Source organism: Pimephales promelas, chromosome 17 (genome assembly GCF_988280905.1).
Source record: "Pimephales promelas chromosome 17, fPimPro1.hap1.1, whole genome shotgun sequence".
NCBI classification, from domain to species: Eukaryota; Metazoa; Chordata; class Actinopteri; order Cypriniformes; family Leuciscidae; genus Pimephales; species Pimephales promelas.
The window spans coordinates 8,142,272-8,165,761 of NC_142785.1; positions in this window are offsets into that span (position 1 = coordinate 8,142,272).

Consider the following 23,490-nt stretch of genomic DNA (forward strand, 5'->3'; position numbering starts at 1 on the left):
CATGGGCTTTATTTTTTTTCAAACGTCAAAAGATCGCGTAGCTCACGTTTACAAGCCAGCGTCTTTATAGTAATGTTAGCCTATTGGCTACTGTTTTACATAATGGATATGCTAATTCAATTCAATGTTTGTGTGGTAGATAATAGCCATGTCATCAATATTATGATATTAAGCTACCATAGATGAATCTGCAAATTTGAAAAATCGATTTGCAGTAAACTGATCACACACGCTCTGTTTCTGACGCACTTCACATTTGGTTTTACTTGCTGCTTCAGCTATGACAACATACAGAGGTAAAAAAAAAATGCTTGTGGGCTCCCGCGTCGGAATTTGAGGAAGTGGGGGAAGTGACGTATGCCGTAAAGCAGTCGAATTTTGTAGTTCCCTTTCGTCCTGGGAACTCCAACGTGTCGTCGGGGAGTTCCCTGACGAATTGGGATCATGCTAGGGAGCCTAATTGCCATCGAGAGAATTAAAAACAAGCCAATAAAAATTGGCGTGCAATCTTTGCATTCCGCAAGCCGCCTACTAGCGTGGATATAAAAAGTGGAAGTAAATATTGCATTGACGATTTTCACTTCGGAGCCTCTCAGTAGTGTCTGTGTTCTTCTGTTCCTTACCTTTTGAATAGAAACGAGCTTGAGAAAGAAGACTCTTTGACAGCTGCTGGTGTGACGACGCTTGTGTGATCAACACGAATGAGTGCAGCACAAAGGCTTGTAGTTTCACCCGGAAGTGTCTGCCGCACTGATCCCTCGGTGCTTCAGCGCTTCAAAGTGCTTCTTCCTTTTATTTTATAAATTTTTTTTATTTTCCGTCTAAAAGAGCTCCACGGTGTGTTCGCGTCCTTTTCAGGATGTAGACTCACCCGTGCGTTTTTGGATGCGGTCGATCTCTCCCTCAGGAAGATGGCCATAAACACTGCCTCTCGTGCTTGGGCTTAGTGCAAGCTGAGGCAGTGTTTGTAGATGAGTCATGTTCTCATTGTGGGAATATGACACTCACGATGCTGCGTTCGAGACTGAGAACCCTGAAACATGGGGGAGTCCCTTAAGAAAATCCCCAATCTAGTTTGTCAGCTGGTTCAGTTCAGCAGGCAGCTACTTTGGTGATTCCTGTTGGTGAGCGTATGAGGATCACTGTGAGTAACGCTCCGACTGGTGAAAGATCCTATCGGACTGCTCACGCCTCTAGTAGCTCGCGGCCATTGGCGCTTCCGGGGGGGCAGCCGAAGCCCCCTCAGGCGGTTCTGGTTGTCTCCTTCGGGGCACCACCTGAGGATCAGATGTCGATCGCGGCATCGGAGGAGGAGTGGTCATCTTCTGGTGATGACTGGGACTGCCCCCTTTGGGTGTGGTGGTTCAGGCTGAACCGGATCCAGAAATGGCCACTATGCTCGAACGGGTGGCCATGAATGTCGGGCTCGCGTGGAACCCTCCACCGGGTCCCGAACCTTTGCGGTTGGATGATTGGTGTCTTGGAGCGGGCCGTGCTGTTGCCCCACGGCCTGCTCAAGTCCCTTTCTTCCCAGAAGTGCACGAGGAGTTGAGGAAGTCTTGGCGCAGCAGGGCGTGGGTATGAAGGAATCGCCCCGGTGGAGTGGTCGGTTGCGATGCAGCTGTGTCCTAAGACCGCTTCCACTTGGCGGGTTGCCCATTCACTCCCCTCCTGTGCCTGTAGATTTTCCTCTGGTGACAGTGATGCCTATTGTGCATGTGGAGACGCCGCCTCTGCCATGCATGTCATGGCGCTTTTGCAAGTCCATCAAGCAAAGGCGCTCCATGACTTGCAAGCTGGTGGACCTGACCTCTGGGTGACGAAAGTCACCAAGTGAATGCGTCCAGTCAGTGCTCATCTGCCTCAGGTCCTTTCGAACCAGGACAGCGAATCCACTGAAACAATTTCAGAGGCTCCTGGAGCATATGGCAGCCGCAGCCGCAATAACGCCACTCGGCCTGTTACATATGAGACCGCTCCAGCACTGGCTTCATGATCGAGTCCCGAGGTGGGTAAAAGTAACCACGCACTGTCGCCAAACCTTCTCCCCATGGTCGGATCCTGCATTTCTTTGGGCCAGAGTGCCCCTTGTCCAGGTTTCCAGGCATTCTGTGGTTTTCACAGATGCCTCTGCCATGGCCATGTTCAAAGGGCATGCAGTCTGGGGTCTGTGGACGGGGCCCCAGCTGCATTGGAATATCAACTGCCTCGAGTTGCAAGCAAAATGCTTGGCTTTGTGCTGTCTCAAGGGGTTTCTCAAAGACAAGCGAGTACTGGTCCATATGGACAGCACTGCGACCGTTGCATACATCAACCGCCAAGGTGGTCTACGCTCCCGCCGCATGTTGCGACTCACCTCCCACCTCCTCCTGTGGAGTCAGAAGCATCTGAGTTCGCTTTGTGCTCATGTTCCGGAGGAGCTCAACCGTGTGGCAAACGAGCTTTCACGGTTGCCTCCCCTGCCAGGATTATGGCGACTCCACCCCCAGGCGGTTCAGCTGACCTGGAGTGTTTTCGGAGTCGCACAGGTAGACCTGTTTGCTTCTCCGGACACGACCCACAGCCAATGGTTTTACTCCCTGTGCAAGGGGACTCTCGGCATGGACGCCCTGGCTCACAGCTGGCCCTGGGACCTGCGAAAGTATGTGTTTCCCTCAGTGAGCCTTCTTGCACAGACTCTGTGCAAGGTCAGGGAGGACGAGGAGCAGGTCCTGTTAGTGGCACCATATTGGCCCACCAGGACTTGGTTCACGGAACTCATGCTCCTGCTTGGCCGATTCCTCTGAGGAAGGACCTTCTTTCTCAGAGACGGGGCACTCCATGGCACCCGCATCTAGACCTCTGGAAACTCCATGTCTGGTCCCTGGACGGGACGCGGAGGTTCTAGGTGATCTACCACAGGCAGTGGTAAACACCATCACTTCTGCTAGAGCCCCCTCTTCGAGGCGCCTCTATGCCTTCATCGAGTGGTGCTCCTACCCCCAGGAGGACCCCCGAACTTGCCCGATCAGAGTCGTGCTTTCCTTCCTACAAGATGGGTTGGAGTCTAGGCTGTCCCCTTCCACCCTCAAAGTGTATGTTGCAGCAATAGCTGCACATCACAATGTAGTAGAAGGCAAGTCCGTGGGGAAGCATGACCTGATCATCAGATTCCTTAAGGGTGCTAGGAGGTTAAATCCGCCTCGTCTTTCACACTCTGTACCCTCTTGGGAGCTAGCTCTGGTACTTAGAGCTCTCCAAAGTCCTCCCTTTGAGCCTTTCCTAAACATCCAGTCCATTAAGACAGCGCTCCTGTTGGCATTGGCCTCTTTTAAGAGGGTCGGGATCTGCAGGATTTTTCGGTCGACGAATCGTTCCTAGAGTTTGGGCCGGGACTTTCTCATGTTATATTGAGACCCCAGCCCAGATATGTACCCAAGGTTCCTACCACTCCCTTCGCGGACCAGGTAGTGAACCTGCAAGCGCTGCCCCAGGAGGAGGCAGACCCAGCCCTAGCTTTTCTCTGTCCAGTAAGCACCCTGTGGGTTTACATTGACAGAACGCAAAGCTTCAGGACCTCAGACCAGCTCTTTGTCTGTTACGGAGGCCAGAAGAAGGGGAAGGGGGTCTCCAAGCAGAGGTTAGGTTGCGTGCTCACTCCACGAGAGGTGTTGCCGCCTCCTGGGCATTGGCTCAAGGCGCCTCGCTTTCAGACATCTGTAGAGCTGCGGGCTGGGCGACACTGAACACGTTCACTAGTTTCTATAGCCGCCTATAGTCGTCCCTTCGCCATGCTGCTGTACCTTAGCGGAGGTCTGGACTCTGTTCGGCTCCTCAGCGAAAAGCGTCAATGCAATGTTTACTTCCGCTTTTTATATCCACGCTAGTAAGCGGCTCGCGGAATGCAAAGATTGCATACCGATTTTTTTCTCAAAGGCAATTAGACTCCCCAGCGTGATCCCAATTCGTCAGGGAACTCCCCGACGACACGTCTCCATTCCCTGTACTCAGGTAACGAGGGTTACATACGTAACCGAGACGTTCTTTTTGTGCTCGGGTTCCTACCCGCTCCCCGAAGTTACATAGTGCCAGTAAAAGCGAAACAGACACTGTCAGGCTATGGCAGACATGTCATTCAACCTATTGTAAGTCGATGTACAATCTCAAGGGTTTTGGAAAAATATTATAAAGGTTGAAAAACTGACATAGTTCTGCTTTAATAGTTGTATGTGTAAACAAACTTACACATGCTGATTATAATGATGTATAACAGAGCAAGAGAACAATAATAGTGGCTATCAGATTGAGTCTAAAGTCAAACACTGCAGGACACTGCGACTCCCAGCATGCTTCTGGATGGAACTCTTTTGGCTGTGGCAAATGAGGAGCTCATCTCTAGCAGAAGTCAAGTGTGATTCACCGCAGTGCTGTTTACATCAGTCCGTTCATATGAAGTGGAGAACTGGAATTATCGTAAAAGGCCTACTTTAAGCTAATTATTCAGAAAATGTCCCAAAACTTGTATATTGTGCCTCAAATATCTTTGACATGTTGTTGGTTGTTTTGGTGTTTGTTTTCTTTTGTAAAGGATGGTGAGTTTTTTTTTTTTTGTTGAATTAGAAGAATAGAGGGGAAGCATAGGGTGGCTGACCCAGAACACTATTGTTCAAAAAAATTTTTTTTTTTTTTTTGAGAGTTAGGAATGTTTTAACCCTGCGGGAGTTGTAGTTTAGATTAGATTAGTTAGCTCACTAGTTCTTATTTAGGTCTTGTATATGTTTATATGTTCTTTTTTCATTTGTTTTTGTTACTTTTTGCTGCCAATAAATTTCTTTTCTGTCTTTTTTTTTTGCCCTGTCCGAAATTTGTTTTTCAAATTTTCTGAAAGGATTTCTATGGTGATCCCAAATTTAAGTTACAAAACTCAATTCAGATACAATTAATCAAGAAGTTCATGAAGGCTAATGTTACATTCGACAGTAGAGCATGCATTTTTGATGCACATTAACATGCCAGATAGTATGTCAGACTGACTTCAGCGGTTTTAGTGTTCACATTGTGCCACCACTGGTGACGCTTGCCCTCAAATATTATTGTGGCCATCTGTAATGAATCTGTAATGAACCTTCAAAAGTACTAAAAACAAACTGAACATAACGTTCAGACTCCATTGTTTTGGTTTAATCTATCAAATAAACAGCTAGTCTGGGGTTACTGACAACAATTAAAGTCATTGTTTGTTGAAGGCTAAGGTTGTGTGTGGTCTCAAGGTTGAAGAAAAGCATTTTCTTTTGTGTACTTCATTACATTTCTTTCATTTATACATCTGTTATATAATCACATATAGCAGTACTTTGCCTTGCTCTTCTCAATTCATGCTGCAAAAATGCAGCTGTATAGATCAAATTTCCTCATCTGTGTGAATGACTCTCTGAGAGTTTGTCTTTTGATTTCTTTGCCACCTTTGTGGTGTTCCTAATATGATACAAGAAAATCATTGAGGATGTCCTTACTAATATCAACCAAAACCCTTCAAGGTCTCAGTCTGAGATAAATAAAAGGTTTTTGATAGTTCACCCTTTTACAAAAATGTAAATTCTGTCATTATTTATTTAACCTCATGCTGTTTTACAACTGTGTGACTTCAAATTTTCAAACATGTGCCGGTTTCTGCAATTACTAAGAAAGGTTCATGAAGGTTCACGTTTTCAAGGTTCATAAAGAACACAAAAGCACCATTTAATGTATCATAAAAGTAGTCCATATGACTTGTGCAAGTCATCTGAAGTCATATGATAAAAAAAGCTGTCCTAATTCATTTGATTTTTTTCCTCTAATGGCAACGTATCAAAGTGAGTGAGTTGAACTTGAGACCTGAATTAAAAAGATACATGAACAAATCATTCACACTTGACTGCAACCAAAATCTCATCATTTCTAAGTACTTCTTTTGAATATGTAATTGCTTTGCGACCGTTAAAAGGCTGTTCTACATGCAGAATCTTATTTGACATACCAGTATCAGTTGTGTTGCTTCAAATTAGATACTCTAAGGCCGTCTAATTCGATCCAATGGCAGTATTCAGTTAGAGGTGAAGGTCTCACGCCTCCCGCGTGTTTAGCCTTTTCTCATGGCAAAGGGATTTTTAATTAAATGTAATGCTTATCTTATGTATTAACTCGTTATTTCATCTGACTCCATAAATGAAAAGGTTTTTCAGTGATATCTGTGCATCATTAAATCTACGTGAATGTTTGACTATTCCTTTGAACTCTACTGAAAGTGATGTCAAAGTCTGTTAGAATAATCAAATATTATATATTTATTATGTCAGGTAAATGTATTATTACAATTTCATAATCAATTGAAACATAATCAATGCAAACCATCAAATGTTCTAGAACAAAGGGAAAAATCCTTTACCCGACATTATGAAATACAAGAATTCACGGGCTGATCTGAGATGCAGAGAAGGCCCTGATCTCTATTATTTCGTTATATAGCCAGACCTCATTTCATATGCAAAAAAATTGACATTAATTAAATTAGCATTGAGTTAACACCTTCTTTTTACCCATCCACCCCTTCTTTGTGTGCATGTTATCTAAAAACTCGGTAACACTTTACTTGATGGGTTGTGCATAAGACTAACATGACACCTTCATTTGCATGTTTGTGACAACTGTCATTAAGTGTCATTCGCTCAGTTATGACATTTTCAATGCAAATATGACATTGTTTGAGATGTCTTTGTTACGTCACCTTGACATAAACCAATACATCATAACCTGTCAGTGTCTTTGTCATGACAACTTGACATTACTAAGAAAACACAACCTGTCGTAAACATGACATAGCAGATTAATTATCAAACTTAAGAAACCACCTCGCTTTATTGGTTAACATTACATTAAACTGTCAGGTGGTTGGTTTTGACATTGGCTGTCATGAAGCCATTATAACTTTTTAATGACAAATTAAATTAGTACCACTGTAGTTGAGGTCATGACACATGTATATTGGCCTCATGACAGCCAATGTCAAAGCCAAACATGACAGTTTAACTTAATTTTACGTCAAGTTGTCATGACAAAGACACTGACAGGTTATGATGTTTTGGTTTATGTCAAGATGTCATAAAGACATCTTAAACAAAATAATATTTGCATTCAAAATGTCATTATTGAGCGAAAGACACTTAATGACAGTTGTCATAAACATGCAACCCTAGTTCATATTCAAGACATATGTCATGTCATGGCTAAGAAGGTGTCATGTCAATCTTATGCACACCCCTTCAAGTAAAGTGTCACCAAAAACTCTTCAAAACCTTATTACCTTTTGTTTGACTTATTTGGAAATAGTAATGTGGAATGTGCCTTGTACCAGTCGCACATTTCAAATAATACTAAACACATGTATAAAACTGTATGATAGTTGTTCAAATTAAAACCATATAGATTCTTATGTGAGTTTGGATGATCTCTGCAAGAGTGGGCGATACGGGGAAGAAGTGTGTGTGTGAGATGTTCAAAGCAGCGTCTCATAGACCAGTGGTGAGGTCTCTTCAACCTATTTTTACAGTTTTACAATACTGTATAGAACATACCTTTTTAATGGTCGCAAAGTAACAAGTCTTTCATTGCCTACAGTACTATATTGAAAAGAGTAGCAAAAATATTCTTCAAAAATTCCACAGAAGGTTTGAAACAACATAGATAAAAACAATATTATAGGTGAAGTATCCCTTTAAGGTACAGCCACTCATTGGACACATGTGTCCACATGCAGCTACAGTATTGTAACATCTGCTATGAGAGTGGATTCTTCTCAAACCCATCTGGGAGAAGCTCCCTGCGGTCTCCAGAGCCTTGCTGGGAGAGATAGATGTCCTGTCTGAGCCGGCCTGTTTAGGGCTCAACCTGTGCCCTAAACCCAATGACCCTAGGGAGGTGAGGGGACACACTACAACAGTCGCTTTCCTCCTCCCCATCCCCCTACACTCTCTTATGAAGCCAGAACAAGGCCAGAGGAGAGCAGACACAGAGCCGAAGTTTCCCCTGGGGAGCCTTACTGAAGCCTTTCATGTTCTCCACAAGACTGCACTATGGACAACATGAACTGAGGATGTATAAAAAAAATCTTCTTTCCTTTTTTTTTTCATGAAGGAATGACCTTGCAGGAGCATTTGATCAAAAACTCTGTATGTGGATGGAAAAAAAAAACAAAGAAAGGGAAGATGAAAAAGAGGCAAAGGATCCATATTTAAATGTGAAGTTCAGCGAACCTTCAATGAGTCAGTTGTTTTCTCTTCCTCGCCCCAAAGTCTTTATAAAATCACGTCTTCCCACTGGTTGTGTACTAAATCTATATTTACTCAAGTTACTTTTATTCAGGCCCTGTTGACTTGTAAAAGTTCCTTTGATTTTTAAAAGAGTGGTGAACAAATAGCAACACTTCTGCCACATGGATTTACTGAATACCTTATTGATTAGATAAACAAAAAGACATATATAACTAAACCTTCTTTCATGTTCTACATTTAGCTCACGGCGAACTTAGCAACACGGTTATTATAATGTGCAACTACTTTTTTTTTAGCACAACACTTTAGCATAATGCACATTTTTGAAATACGTCTCTTGTTCACCAAGGCTGCATTTATTTGATCAAGAATACAAAACAATGATATTGTGAAATATTTTGATTTTCTTTACGCTGCTAGGCAGCCTAGACACCGTGAACCAAATTTATACCTGATATAGGGAACCAATCACAGAACTCGGAGGGAGCAGCAAGACGATGACGACGTATATGCGACACACCGAAACAGTTTGTTTAAATCTATGGACCCATCATGGCAGCGGACGCAAAGTTACCTTTTGATACAGCCTAATGTTTTAAGTCGGCTCAACCGATTCGCAGAGGGAGGGGGTTAAAGCCGTTCCCTTTTTACTGGTGATTCACTTTTTAAATTTTTACTTCATATAACGTTAGCCTTTTTTGTTGATCACATATTTTACCATTTCACGTGTGGGCGCAGTTGTTCACTCCGTTAATAATCGTTTTTAAATGAATAAACTCCTTTTTAAATCAATATTTTGTGTCAAATTATTTATTTATTTGGTAGGAAGCCCAATTATAAGTGGGAAAATGTATAGCGAGGCGGTTGTTACAGCGAATACAACCCCTTCAGGCTGATTCAAGACCCCTCTGCTTCGCATTAGAGTTCACGGGGTTGTATTCGCTGTAACAACCATCTCACTACATTATCCCTTACTTATTTATTTATTTCTATGAGGACTGACAAGACAAATAAGGACTGTCAAGTGTGTTTAAACAGTGCGGTTCAGCAACCAAACCAGTAGCATGACCATTTTTGCTAGTCTGGGTTTCCTCATGCTGCCTTCCTGCAGTGCGATTTTATACACGCTGAAAGGCAGTATGGATACCATGGTCCAGATTTTCGTTCGTTTATTTCTATGGATTCAACATGGCAGCAGATGTGAAGCTACCTTTTGATGCAGCCTTAGATATTGTTCTAAGTAGTTTAGAATGCAAGTTTATTTTGTAAAAAGAGCAGCTTTTGGCGTTAAACTTGGCGAGACCCCAGTTGTTATTGTTGTCTCGCCATTAATCGCCGTAATGGAGGACCAGGTACAGAAGGCGGTCAACCTTGGAATATCTGCCGCGCAGCTGTGTCCCGAGAAAGAAAATGCGATAAAGAATTTATCCTGGAAAAAGGCCTGGATGAGCGCAAAGTGGCAAGACATGTTGGCCACAGAGTTGTAGAGGACCAACCTGCTAGGCATAGTCGTCGACGAAGTCCATTTAACTTATAAATGGTAAGTAGTATTTATTAATATCATATTGTCATTATGCCTGTAGACTACCTACTGTGGTTGTCACACTGCCACTGAGTTGTATTGCTTTTCAATATCAATATACAGCTACCACTTTAGTAGCATAACTTTCAGCTGTGCACACGTACCCGATTAAGGTTGTTGACACTTTAGTCATTAAATTTAATTTTTAAAAAATGTAAACTTGTGAAGTACAAGAGCAAACAATTTCCAAAGCAAATAACAACTTCAGCATGTTAAGCTGTGCTTAATACTTGTGTTTTTCTAATTGAAACGATTGGCTATGAGCTACGTACAGTAGCATTTGATAGACATTCTTAGCACCCAATAAACGGCGCCAGGCATTCGTAAACCACGCCTCAAATACGAGAAAATGAACATGTGGTTCCCCAACCCAAGTCTCAATGAGAATTGGGTCTAGCGTTAGCCAGGCTACATTTTTGCAGCGCCGAAAGCGGACTTTTCACTGACGCAATGACGTGCACTTGCTTGTCTGTTGCATTTGTCTATAGCCTCTGAAGGAAATGACTTGGAAGGACCCAACATTGAGAAACACGTTTTCTGTATACATAAATCTCCTACATCTCTGACTGATCGTGGTATTCCTCGTTTAATTTTCTGTCGCTCTAAATACGACATCTGGGATAATTACAACGATTGGCTATGAGTTATGTACAGGCGCATTTGATAGACATTCGTAGAACCCAATAATATGGGCATTCGTAAACCACGCCTCAAATACGAGAAAATGAACATGTGGTTTCCAGACCACTTATATTTTAAGTGTATTTCACAATATTATTTTTTTTTTTACTGTATTTTGGATCAAATAAATGCAGCCTTTTGTTTAAAACAAACAAACAAAAATTTCTGTCTGGTAGCATTAGTTTATTTTTTCAATGATACAAGCAATCAGGCAGTTGATATTTGCAATGTAGAATATATTGCTTCATATGTATATCGAACTTTATATAAAGAACTGGGTGATAATTTGATTTGCGATTTGAGATTGTAAACAATCAAGCAGTTTCGGTTTTTCTATTTAGTGTATATAACTTTACCTGTATGTATGCAGATAAATATGGATATACTATTTATCCACCTTCATTTATCTTTGGGCCTCGATGTGCTATACGTTAACATGTAAATTGGCTGCACATTTGAGGCTTTAAAGCTCAATGTGGTCTGTAGCTTGTAGCCTGCGCCGGAGAGCTTTAACCTGGACAGAAATCACACACAGAAGGCTGGAAACACGACCGCGTCGCATCAGCTACACACCAGCGCACACTCTGGTTCCCACAATCTGTTAAAACAGTTGAAGAGGTCACTTTCTCTCATATAACCCGCCCCCTCGCTCCGCCGCACAGCTGTCTTTCGTTTGGATTAAGCCAAGAATAAAGCAGGAAGTGGAAATTAAACAAGGGCAGAGTCATGTAAGTAATCAAGGATGGAGAAACCAGTATCCAACAACTCATGGAGTGGGTGGGACATCAAAGTAGGTGGGACGTCAACAGAAATTATAACAGAAAGCAGAGAGATGATGGCTTTCTTTGATTACACTGCTGCTTTCTTTAGTTTTATAAAGGATGTTTCTTCAACTATGGGCATTTTTTGATATTATTGTCTGGTGAAAATGACATTTGAGAATATTTTTTATTGCTAGGACTTTATGTATCATAAACACACAAGAATATTTGTACAACTTTTTGACAAATACAGCTTGATTTACAAGTGACTTTCACTTGTCTTCACATATCACGTCATACTGTATCCGGGCACAGATCCGGGCCACATCTGGTACATGTGGATTCAACACGTATCAGATGTGGCACGGACCTGAGTTCATTCTCTTTTGAAAGAACTGTATTAAATGGATAATTCACCCAAAAATGAAAATTCTGTCAGTATTTACTCACCCTCATGTTGTTCCAACCCCGTAAGACCTTTTTTCATCTTCAGAACACGAATTAAGATATTTTTGATGAAATCTGCAAGCTGAATCACTCCTCCATACTAGTCCATTTGCTTCTTGAGGGATTGAAACTTTACGGCCTCGAAAAGTTATTAAAGACATCGTTAAAATAGTCCAAGTGACTACAGTGGCTCAATCTTAAGTTTATCACAAAATGTTTAACACTTTTTGTGCGCAAAAAACAAAAAACAAAATAACGACTTTATATCAAATATTCATTTCCTTCTCTCTGGGCGATCTGTTGTTGTACGTCATGCGCATCACACACATGACCAGCGTCGACCAATAGTGAGCCTACGTGTGATGTAGCTCTACGCTATCACACTACGTTAACTGACTAGACGCTCAAAGAGTGCGCACGTTGAAAGTTGTTATTTACCTTTGTTTTTGCGCACAAAAAGTATTCTCGTCGTTTGATAAACTTAAGATTGAGCCACTGTAGTCACTTTGACTATTTTAACGATGTCTTTAATAACTTTTCGAGGCCGGCAAGTTTCAATTCCTCAAGAAGCCTATGGACTAGTATGGAGGAGTGATCCGGCTCTCAGATTTCATCAAAAATATCTTAATTCGTGTTCCGAAGATGAATGAAGGTCTTACGGGTTGGAACAACATGAGGGTGAGTAAATACTGACAGAATTTTCATTTTTGGGTGAACTATCCCTTTAATCGACATGTTGGTTGTGGTGGTAACTACAACATTTGATGGCCATGCTTTCAAGAGGATGATACCAAGCTGAACTGTCTGGGATAGAAGCTCTTGCTTTCTCATTTTCCCACACTGCTGCTTGACATTCAGAAACATTTTGTACCACTTAAGTAAAAGCCATGATTGGATGTAGATTCCAGTTATAGACATCTCTTCATTTTAATTCGGCCTCCAGAAGTAATTGGCTGGACCTAATAATGTGTGTTCAATGTGTTCCTCCTTTTCTATTCATTTGCTCTGTTTGCTTTGGCTGGCTATCACTGAAGGAAAAGGATCTTTTTTCCTCCCGCAAGGCCGGAGGAGGCCTGTATACGCGAGATGTTGGCCAACACTGCCTCTCTTGTTCTGCCTGTCTCTGTGTTACCAGAGGTCATGGGATGAGTCACACATGAAGGCAATGCATAGAAGCAACACGGAAGACCTTTACAGCTTCTGCAGGTGGATAAATACCACACAAAAGCAATGACGGAAAGATGTGTGTGTTTGTGTTGTAGTCTGCTTCAGACCACAGAGCGCCATCAGAAACAGCAGGGTTCAACTGTTACAGATGCTAATGTGCTGGAACGTGCGCTGTTTATCTTCAATAGTGATGGTATTGTAAATAGCCTTTTCCTACAACATTCTTTCGGGATTTACTTTTAACCATTTGGTCACAAGGTGTTTTTAGTGGATCTTTTGCTCAGGTTCAGCACATAATCAACTAACTTCTGACAAACAGAACGTGTGAGTTCTGAGTAGTGGGAAACTAATACAAAGAAACATGTGACGGATGACAACAAACTGAAAGTTCATGAAAGTGAAACTAAAGATGAGTGGATGCAGATAACAGTGCAGCACTGGAGGATTTAACAGAGCCGGATCTGTGCCTGACTCTTTGCTCTTAAAACCAGGACGAACCAAAAGAACTCTGGTCCTGGTGAACTCCAGCACTCCCCTGACAGTTCATACAACCTCCCCGCTCCATGCTTGTCTCAAAGTTCAATGTAAGTGCACCAAAAATTGAAACTGTGCGTGTCTTACATCACAAGAAAACAAGAAAAAATGGATTTTATCATAACATGCTTGTTCATAATTTAAAGTACCCCTATTATGCTATTTTAAAGGTTTCTAATTTTATTTTGGAGGTCTCTTACAATAGAATTAAGCCTAGTTCACACTACATGATTTTAAGCCCGATTTAAGCCTGATTTGGAAACCGCTGAGCTCGCCGACAAGTCAGGGTGTTATCACGTGCAAATCGCAGGGGATTAGCGGGCGACGAACGCTCGCCAATCTGTTAGTATGAAAGAGCCAACAACGCATCAAAGACGCTCGCAGACGCCTCACCGAGCCCAGAAAAATATCTAGCATGCTACATATCCAGAGCTGTCGCATGACTCAACCTTACGTGATGTCATGAGCTACAGCGTGGAGCAAGGCATGGGTTGAGGTCACCCAACACTATCTTCCAATTCGTACGAATTCGACGAATGATTAAAAAGTGTCTAATTCGTACGACCTCACTCGTACGAATTTGTACGATTTGTCTAAACCCACGTGATGGTTAGGTTTAGGGGCGGGGTAAGGGGTAGGTAATTCATATGAATTCATACGAGTTGGCCAATTCGTAAAATATGTACGATTTAGCAAAAAGTACTAATTCGTACGAGTGAGGTCGTATGAATTGTTACGATTTAGCCACTTTTTAATCATTCGTCGAATTCATACGACTCGGTCGTGAGATCGGGTTGGGTCACCGGGTAAATCTTATTTTTTCTTTTTTTGCGTTTTTTTTTCACAGAGCAAATCATTACGCAAACAGTTTGCAGCACTAGTTTCTGTCTGACGTCCATATTCGTGTGTTGTGTTCTTAGTCTTCTTCGCTGGGTATTGGCGTGCATGATGTTTCGCGTCATTTCCGGTTTGTTTTATCGCGTGATTTTTCATGACAAAACGTGGTTTATAGACAATATAGAATCGTAGGTTGACAACTACAACTACTGTGTGGTGTGTTACCTCCTGTTGCGGATCAATCAAGTTGTGTCGTGTGGTGTGAACAGCTCAGCAACACTTCTGATTTCACAGAGAGCAAGTCATGTAACGTGAACCGCACAGTTCAGCCCGACGTTTTAAAATCATGTAGTGTGAAGTAGGCTTGACATGCATCAAAGGTTAAAAACATTTTTATAATTTATATTACACATCATCTAATTTCTCAGAGAGTCTGAAAAGGGTTCTTTCGAAGATTCAGACTCTCTAAACCTATCCTTTCCGAGAGACTCTGCTCTGATTGGTCAGAGGGCCCAGTCTGTTGTGATTGGTCTACGCATTCGGAACGCTTTTTGGAAACGAAACGATCATTAAAATATCTGAATTTCAGCTCCGGATTCCTCAGCACTCGACAAACATTGGTAAGACCAGTAACGACAGTGTCGTTTAATTTTCCGTATCAATTCCAGTGCGAAATGCATGCAAAGTGGATTCACAACACTGAAATTCAGCATCATCTCAACCCGTCGACATCACAGACCAAACTCTTCTAGGCCTCAGCTACAACTACAGTGTTTAAGAACGGGTCGAAGTAGACGTTGCAAATGAAGACCATATATGCTACATTATGACATTATGACCATATGCTATATTAATTCGTTTTGGCAATCGATTCTTTCTTTTAGGGGACAATAACTTTATTTGTCCCACACTTTGACCATTTATATTCACAAAAAGCTATTTTATACACTGCATGTAATATACAAAAGAGCTTTTTTTTAAATGATGCTACTATATTGATGTCCTTTTGCATCTCTGGGGCGAGTTGCATAAAGTGCTAATCTTACAAGTTAGTAGGGTTGAGTATCGTTTGAATTTGAACGATTCTGATTCCGATTCCGATTTCTTGTTTCGATTCCGGTTCCTAACGATTCTCGATTCCGATTCTTTTAAGAGGCAGGGTCAAAAAAGTTTAGCTAACCTTGCTAACCAATGCTCTTTCTGAAGGAAATAATCCTTTCTGAAGGAAATACTCCTGTCACAAATACTCCTTTTGTCACAAATTTTGCATTTTGCCGAGATTTCGTTATTTTTAGAAAAGTGAAGCCACACTTTTGACCGCCGACGTAAGCTACTCATGTTCGACTCGCACGGTTATGCCAACACTTCCGGTAGACGCTTCTTTGTTGGTGGTGTTCAGTGGTTTCTTCTTCCGCTCGACGGACTGTGAATATCGAAACTAGGAATCGAAATTTTAACTTTTGAACGATTCCGGGAAAAACGAAAAGTTAGTCCCGGTTCCAATCGATACTCGATTCTCGATACCCAACCCTACAAGTTAGTCATCCAATTTTTTTCTTCAAGACTGTTCATAACTTTTTAAAGTTAGTCACATAAAAACGTACATTGGTCTAATTTGATACTGAAAAGTAAGCTTGATTATCCCTAAACAACTGCTAGTTGGTCAAACTAGTACTGTCTTAACATGATGGCTATGTTTATGCAACTGGCCCCAGGTGTCTACATGTTTAGAATAATACAGACTAACCAAAAAAATAAAAAAATAAGGGGTGAATAAATAATGACAGCAAATATTCCTTCAGTACATTTACAGGGTAGCAACTTGCAAAACATTACAGACTTGCATTTCTAATGAGGTTTTCTTATCTTTCTCATTTTTTTGTGAGAAATATGAGAATGGCTCTAAAGGTCAAGTGTGCAGTGGGGGTGGCAGGGGCTAATGAGGATGGCAGAGGGGGTCTTACGCACATACACAAGTGTGTGGAAGGGTTAAAAAGGTTTTAGTCAGGGAGCGCAACCCCAGATTAAATGGCCAGTAGAACAATACCACGGATTTAGTTCAGATAACACACATTACCAACCAGCGAGATGGAACCTTTTAGCCCTGAAACAAAATAATAAGTATCTTTACAACCAGCCTATTAACTACCATCTGTTGGGCCGCTGACCAGACCCTCTGGCTGCAGAGAGCGTGTCGTTTAGCGTGGGAGCGAGAGGTGGCTGGAGGGGGAGGAAAGAAAAAGAGAGATCAAGAGAAAGAGTCAATCTGTTTCACAAAAGTGATTTATTAATGATGTCATTTATTAAAAAAAAAGCTAAAGCATACCATGATGGAGGCTCAAAACAGATCGCAATATGAGAGAAATACCACCGTTCAATAAATAGGTCCAATTATTCTTATTAATATTCACATAAAAAAATCACCACATTTTTGGTTTATTAGCCTAAGATTGTTAATTGACATCAAATAAATCCTAAGTAGTCACGGCCATGGCAAGCGATATAAAAAGATTTTTTTTTTATTCATTTGGATTGGTTTATTTAGATAAAAATTGGTCTAAATTACGTCTCCACATGATAATAGCCATTGCGACATCACATTTTTCTTCATTTTGAATGTGGACAGACACGTTACTTACAGCTTACAACTGCCAAGCAACTTGGCACAAAAACATAACCATCTGCATTTTTGCAACGGCTTCAAACGTGGCCTAACCAAATAGAATTTAGAGTCATAACTAGTTGTTTCATAAAACTGTGTCCCAATTCACCTTACACTATGCAGCAAAACTATGCTGTGTTTTTGGGATGGAAAAGTACATTGAAGATCTGCCAGTCGCTGTCTTTCATGCATCAAGTGCTGCTCATGCTTTTGAATAATGACGCATTTAATAATGTGCAGATAATGCAAGCCAAACATCCCTCTTTTGAAATTTTACAATCCGCATCTTTAGTAAATGTGTGTTCACAATGTGTTTCAGATGAAACATAACAGCAAATAAATCATTTTGATGAAGTTAAAATTCGATTCACATTATCATTTCAAGTAAACCAAGTTTCGAGTTTGTATAGTGCATTTATAATGACACAACACATGGCTTTACTGGAGCTCTTTATTGATTTCTGGTTTGGCAACATCACATCTGTCAGATCAATATAACAGTCTCCATCTGACCCCCACCACGTTTGAGTGATACAATAAAGGGCAAAATATATATGACTTTTATGTATTGAACCCATGAGACTGACATTTTCCTTAGAGATTATTTTACAAAAAGAAATGTCTGAGACATGCATTTACTTTAGCATTAAACAACAATTAAAACCCTGAAGTGAATTTGTAATAACCATTATGCACAATTTATTGGCACCTCATCGGTTATCAGCCAGATATTTTTCAATTTAGTAGTACTGACCCATATAAAAGAAAAAAAAAATAAATAAATACTGTATATTTAATTGTACTGCCCATTTTATCTATTGTTCCATTTAGATTAAAATTGCTGTCATCTACTGTTCCCTTAAAGTTACTCTTTAAAAACACTAATAACTAAATAGCACTTTTAAATAATCAAATCTAGCAAATCTATTCCCATCTGTAATAGTGTACATTATAACGATGCCTAAATTCACTTTAAAAAAATGGTATTTTGTTTTTATTTCAGGCAAAATACTGTAGAAATTAATGACATTAAAAATTAAATACATACAGTATACAATAAATATTTAAATTAAAAATATTTAATTAATTGTATCAGAAATAAATGATCAGCTCACACAAGGAATTTACCTTGGTAATATATACATAAATATAACACCGTTCTGGTCATATAATGGAGGTTTAGGGGTCCACCTCAAAGAGCATGCACAGAGAAGTCCAAATTAAACATGATTTAATGACTCGTAAATGTAAGTAGCCTACAAATTGATGGCCTAAGACACGAAACGAGCGGTTTGTGTGAGAAAATGAACAGTATTTATATCGTTTTTACCTCAGTCATGTCCAAATACTCTGAGGGTGAGGGCGCTTCTGTCTGCGCAAGTGCGCCGGAAAGCCCCGGGAATTGATCTCTCGCGCTTGTACATCACAAAGATTTCAGTGTTACCCTTCACTGTGAAGATCTAAACATATTTAGATATACAGGAAATTGCAATGGAAGACGATTTCGAAATATCAACAGACAACATTGAATTTTTCGAGATCACTTCCGGCGCTTGCGCAGACCGAAGCGCCCATGCCTTCAGATCACTTGGACGTGGCTGTGGTTACAAGAGGTAAAAAGGATATAAATACTGTTCGTTTTCTCACACAAACCGCTCGTTTCGTGTCTTAGGCCATCAATGTGTACTTACATTTATGAGTCATTAAATCACGTTTAATTTGGACTTCTCTATTCACGCTCTTTGAGGTGGACCCCATAGACAACCATTATATGACTGACAGACAAGAACGGTTTGACCTAAAAATATAAAAATTGAAAATACTGTGGAAACAAAGACACCTACATCTTGAATGCCCTAAAACATATCAAAAATTAATTTCAAAGTGAACGATCCCTTTAACATCTGTAGTTCTCAAGTGAACCATCATACTCTTTTATAAAATGAATCAGGACACGCTAATTTAAATATCACACACATTGTTGTACATTCTTAGTCTTCTTTTAGAACAGCCTGATAACAAGTAACAAAACGGCACATGTATTAACTTCTAAACACACAGAGTTAGTGTGGGTTTATAAGTTGTTGCGTGTATTTGATTGTGACGGTCTTTGTGTTTTTCCTCAGCAGCAGGCAGTGGGGCCAGATTCGGGTTAACCCACTTTTCCAGACGCCCTGTGGCTGTCCTCCCCCACGCTGCCATCAGTCACAGCTCGATGGCCAGTCCCGTCCTCTGTCTTTTATTATTACACATGAACACACTTGCTCTCAGGTGCAAGACCCTGTGAGAGGTGCAGGGGCAGGGGTGGGAAAGCCTCCACTCTTTAGGGATGACAAACATCTGTGTAAGCCATCAAAACAGCTGCTGAGCTTTTCACTCTCTCTTTCCAAGCTCACCCCCACCGCTCGAACCGCTGTTTGTCTAACGCCCCCAAAGACTTGCATTCAGCCCTCAATGCGGGACAAGAGCAAACGAGAGATTCATCATTGCAGGAAGTCGGAACTGATCAAAGCACTACACGCTTCTTCCAAGTACAATCATTGCCCGGGTCGCAGGGTCTCCTCCTCACCGCCACTCTTCACATGAGCCGAGAAAGTCGAGATTGCGGTTCGCCGAAAGGATAATTACTTCGCCGGTCATTAATGCCGCTTCTCGGAGAGGGAGATTGTTTTAATATTAATGTCCACGGGGATGTGGAATCAGAAACATAGCTGGGCTTTGGCGCTCCAAACTGAGGGAGTGAGAAGAATCTCTTTGATTCTCCCCTGACTTTTACAGTCCAGCGACCACATTGTTATTCCTGAGTTGTTTGCTAATGAGATTTCCAGTCAAGTTGAAGCCATGCCCCATCTTATGAAACTTAAGATCGCCACTTCTTCCCTTTTCCCAAAAAAGGCAGCAGGACGCCAGAAGTCTATCTCCTTGTGCCATCATTACACCAGAGAGGAGGGATTCTACCAAGCGGGACACTTCTGCTATTAGGGCAGGGGAGCAATACAGTTTTCAAAAATGTCTCAAAACTATTTTTATTCCAATTGGTTTTGATTTGATTCTGATTGATGCTATATTGTTGCATCCATGTAGCTCAAACATCGATGTGGCTTGGGAGTTGTACCTAACTGTACCCAATTTCAAGTTCCAATTAAGTTTCAACTGTACCTAATTAGGTACAATTCCCAGGGAATGCATAAACTCATCAAATGCTTACCGTAAAATGAAATGTAAGTCGCTTTGGATAAAAGAGTCTGCCAAATGACTACATGTAATGCTGTAAATTAGGGGTGTTATTAGACCCTTTATACTAGGGCAAAAGCCCCAGTGAAATACAGCTGTGCCTTAGTGGAATATTACAGCTAAATTCTTGTCTGATGATAAGGATACATTTTTTTTTTCCTGATTAAATGTAATGTTTTTATTTTTTATTTTTATATTACATTGAATATTCATAAGACAAACAAAAACAGCACTGGGTGAGGTGGAGATTTACCTAAAATCCATTGAATGAAACAAAACAAAATATTCCGACACATTTTTGATGACCTGTGTCCCAGTTGTGATTAAAATGCTAAAACCCCTGCTGTAAATTATACAGGGTGACATTTCAAAGTGATAACATCTTTTTGAAATTATCATTAAAAAATGTTTTAAAGGTGCAGTGTGTGATTTTTAGCGACATCTAGCGCTTCGGTAGCGAGTTGCACTAAGGGCTCAGCCCACTGCTCACCCCTCCCTTTCGAAGAAGCTACGGTGGCTAAAACGGGACAAGCATATCGCCGTCTGAGACAGCAGAGAATAGCCAGAGTAAGCCAAGAGTGTGTAACATTGTCACTGTTTCTGTACCACAGTCCATTATAAACCACATCATGGATAAAGTTTACAAAGCCATAGTCAGGCGAGGATCAAGGGTCTTAATATATAATATAATAATAGTAATCAGCTGATTGTCTCACAAACGTAACCAGCACATTTCACCCCACATAGCAAACCCAAAATACAGCGATGGAGAATAACCACAAGAAACTATGCAACTGTATATGTTTTCTAACAGGGTAGTAAAAGTTTAGCAGGCTATTATTAGCTGTTACAGTGGCTGAGCTGGTTAAAGCGTAAAGCCTTGTTTAAAACTCGAAACGTCCACATGAGCCAAAAGGTGCGCCAGGCCAAAAAATGAAATGATTGTAACGTCTTGGGACGTCTTTTGACCATACGTCAACATCCGCCTTTTTAGGGTACCCTTAAAGGTAAAGCGTCAGTTGTATGACGGCCCGGGATCGTCATGTAACCGACGTTTAAGGGTATATATATATATATATATATATATATATATACAAATAATACGAATACAAATAAAACATCTCCCGTTATGTAGCAGCATTTGTTTCATTCGTTTGTTAAAGGGTTAGTTCACCCAAAAATGAAAATTAAGTCATTAATTACTCACCCCCATGCTGTACCAACCCCGTAAGACCTTCGTTCGTCTTCGGAACACAAATGAAGATATTTTTGATTAAATTTGAGAGGTGTATAACTACCACATTGGCTGCCTAAGGGACTGCCTCTTGACGGCCCAGAAAGTCAATGAAGAAAATGTTTAAATATCCCAAGTGACTACCGTGGCTCAACTATATGTTTATCAAGCGACGCGAATACTTTTTGTGCGAAAAAACAAACAAAAATAACGAGATTATTCGACTATTTCTTTTCTTCCTTGTAGGCCTGAAACGAGATTTCCTTAGATTTCCACGACGCATGCGCGAGAATTGCGATCTGAAGTGTAAAGCAGATCGCAATTCTCGCGCATGCGTCGTGGAAATCTCGTTTCTGGCCTAGAAGGAAGAAAAGAAATAGTCGAATAAACTCGTTATTTTTGTTTGTTTTTTCGCACAAAAAGTATTCGCGTCGCTTGATAAACATATAGTTGAGCCACGGTAGTCACTTGGGATATTTAAACATTTTCTTCATTGACTTTCTGGGCCGTCAAGAGGCAGTCCCTTAGGAGCCAATGTGGTAGTTATACAGCTCTCAAATTTAATCAAAAATATCTTCATTTGTGTTCCGAAGACGAACGAAGGTCTTACGGGGTTGGTACAGCATGGGGGTGAGTAATTAATGACTTAATTTTCATTTTTGGGTGAACTAACCCTTTAAATAAGAGGTTATCTAGCGCTGAGATGTGTTGTCTTCACTCGGACACGCACTTCAGTCCGTTGCGGAGATTCTATACGTTCCACTGAAATCACAAATCAAAGTGCACACAAGTGTCCCTGTTTCTCTGGGTTCTAATCCACACTCGTATAGTTAGTTTTTTTTCCCCTCATCAAAACCGATAATATTTATCAGTGGTTGCATATTGATATGATTGTTATTTTTTTCCCTCATCGGTTTTGATGAGGGGAAAAAAACTATAAAAGTGCAGATTAGAACCCAGAACCCTTGACGCGCTTGGCAAGAATTCCGCTACTGGACCATTACAGTACATACGCAACACAGGCGGATCTACTGTATGTTATATTCACGTAAAAATTCACCATACTAACAACATATATTTATATCTCACTCTACGACCAACTAAAAACCCAAATCACATTTTTGGTCGGACATAATCACATCTCTGTATAATTTTTATTTTTTTTATTTACATCAGTAAGCTACAGGACATCGTCTTTCAAAACATATGACATATGTCAACCTTCATAGAAGGGGGTGTCTGCGGTTATGTAGATATAAATGTCTCATTCAAAGGAAATAAAAACATTACATTTAATTAAGTAAGTTTTTTATACACCAATGAAACATAATTATGGATGTCATATTGCATTTCTGTTAATAGATATTCACATTTTTTACACATTGCACCTTTAAAAGAGTCCACAGTATTTATTTAATTTATTAAAAAGAACAAGAGTCATTTGTTGGTAAATCGGACTACACAGGCCACTCTTCAAGTTTTTGGTTCAATAAAAGAACTGACTCATTAAGAGATGTTAGCTTGTGAATTGATAACGCTGTGTTTTTGATTCACTAAAAATCACTGTCCTAGTGAGAGATTGCTCAAATCTGCACAGTCGTTCAAATGAAGACTGGATTAATCTAAAAATCAATATTTGGTTTCTGTTCACGTATCACAGGCTGAACTGAACTCACTCTCAATTCAGTTTTAAGTTATATGTATAATATCATTCATAACAGCGCTATGCGTCAACATAAATGTATTTGTCTTTCTAAAAAAGAACCAAGTATATTCTGTGTGAATGTAGCCCCTGAAGCATGGACATCGTCCCACTCAAGCCAAAGGCAAAGGCAGGGAAGGGGTGTACAAGCGCAGAGCGCATATTCCCCAGACTGCAGTGGAGCCACACAGTGGGAAGTGGATGAAAGTAAACATGGCATGTGGAGGGAAAAAAATATGCTGAAATGGCTTTCTCTAAAAAAAATGATGTCTGACGAAATTTGGGTGACCTGCTGGCCTTTCCCACAGCCATAAAAGCCCCAGAGTCTGCAGGCCACAGCCTGCCACTGCAGCGGGTAAACCAT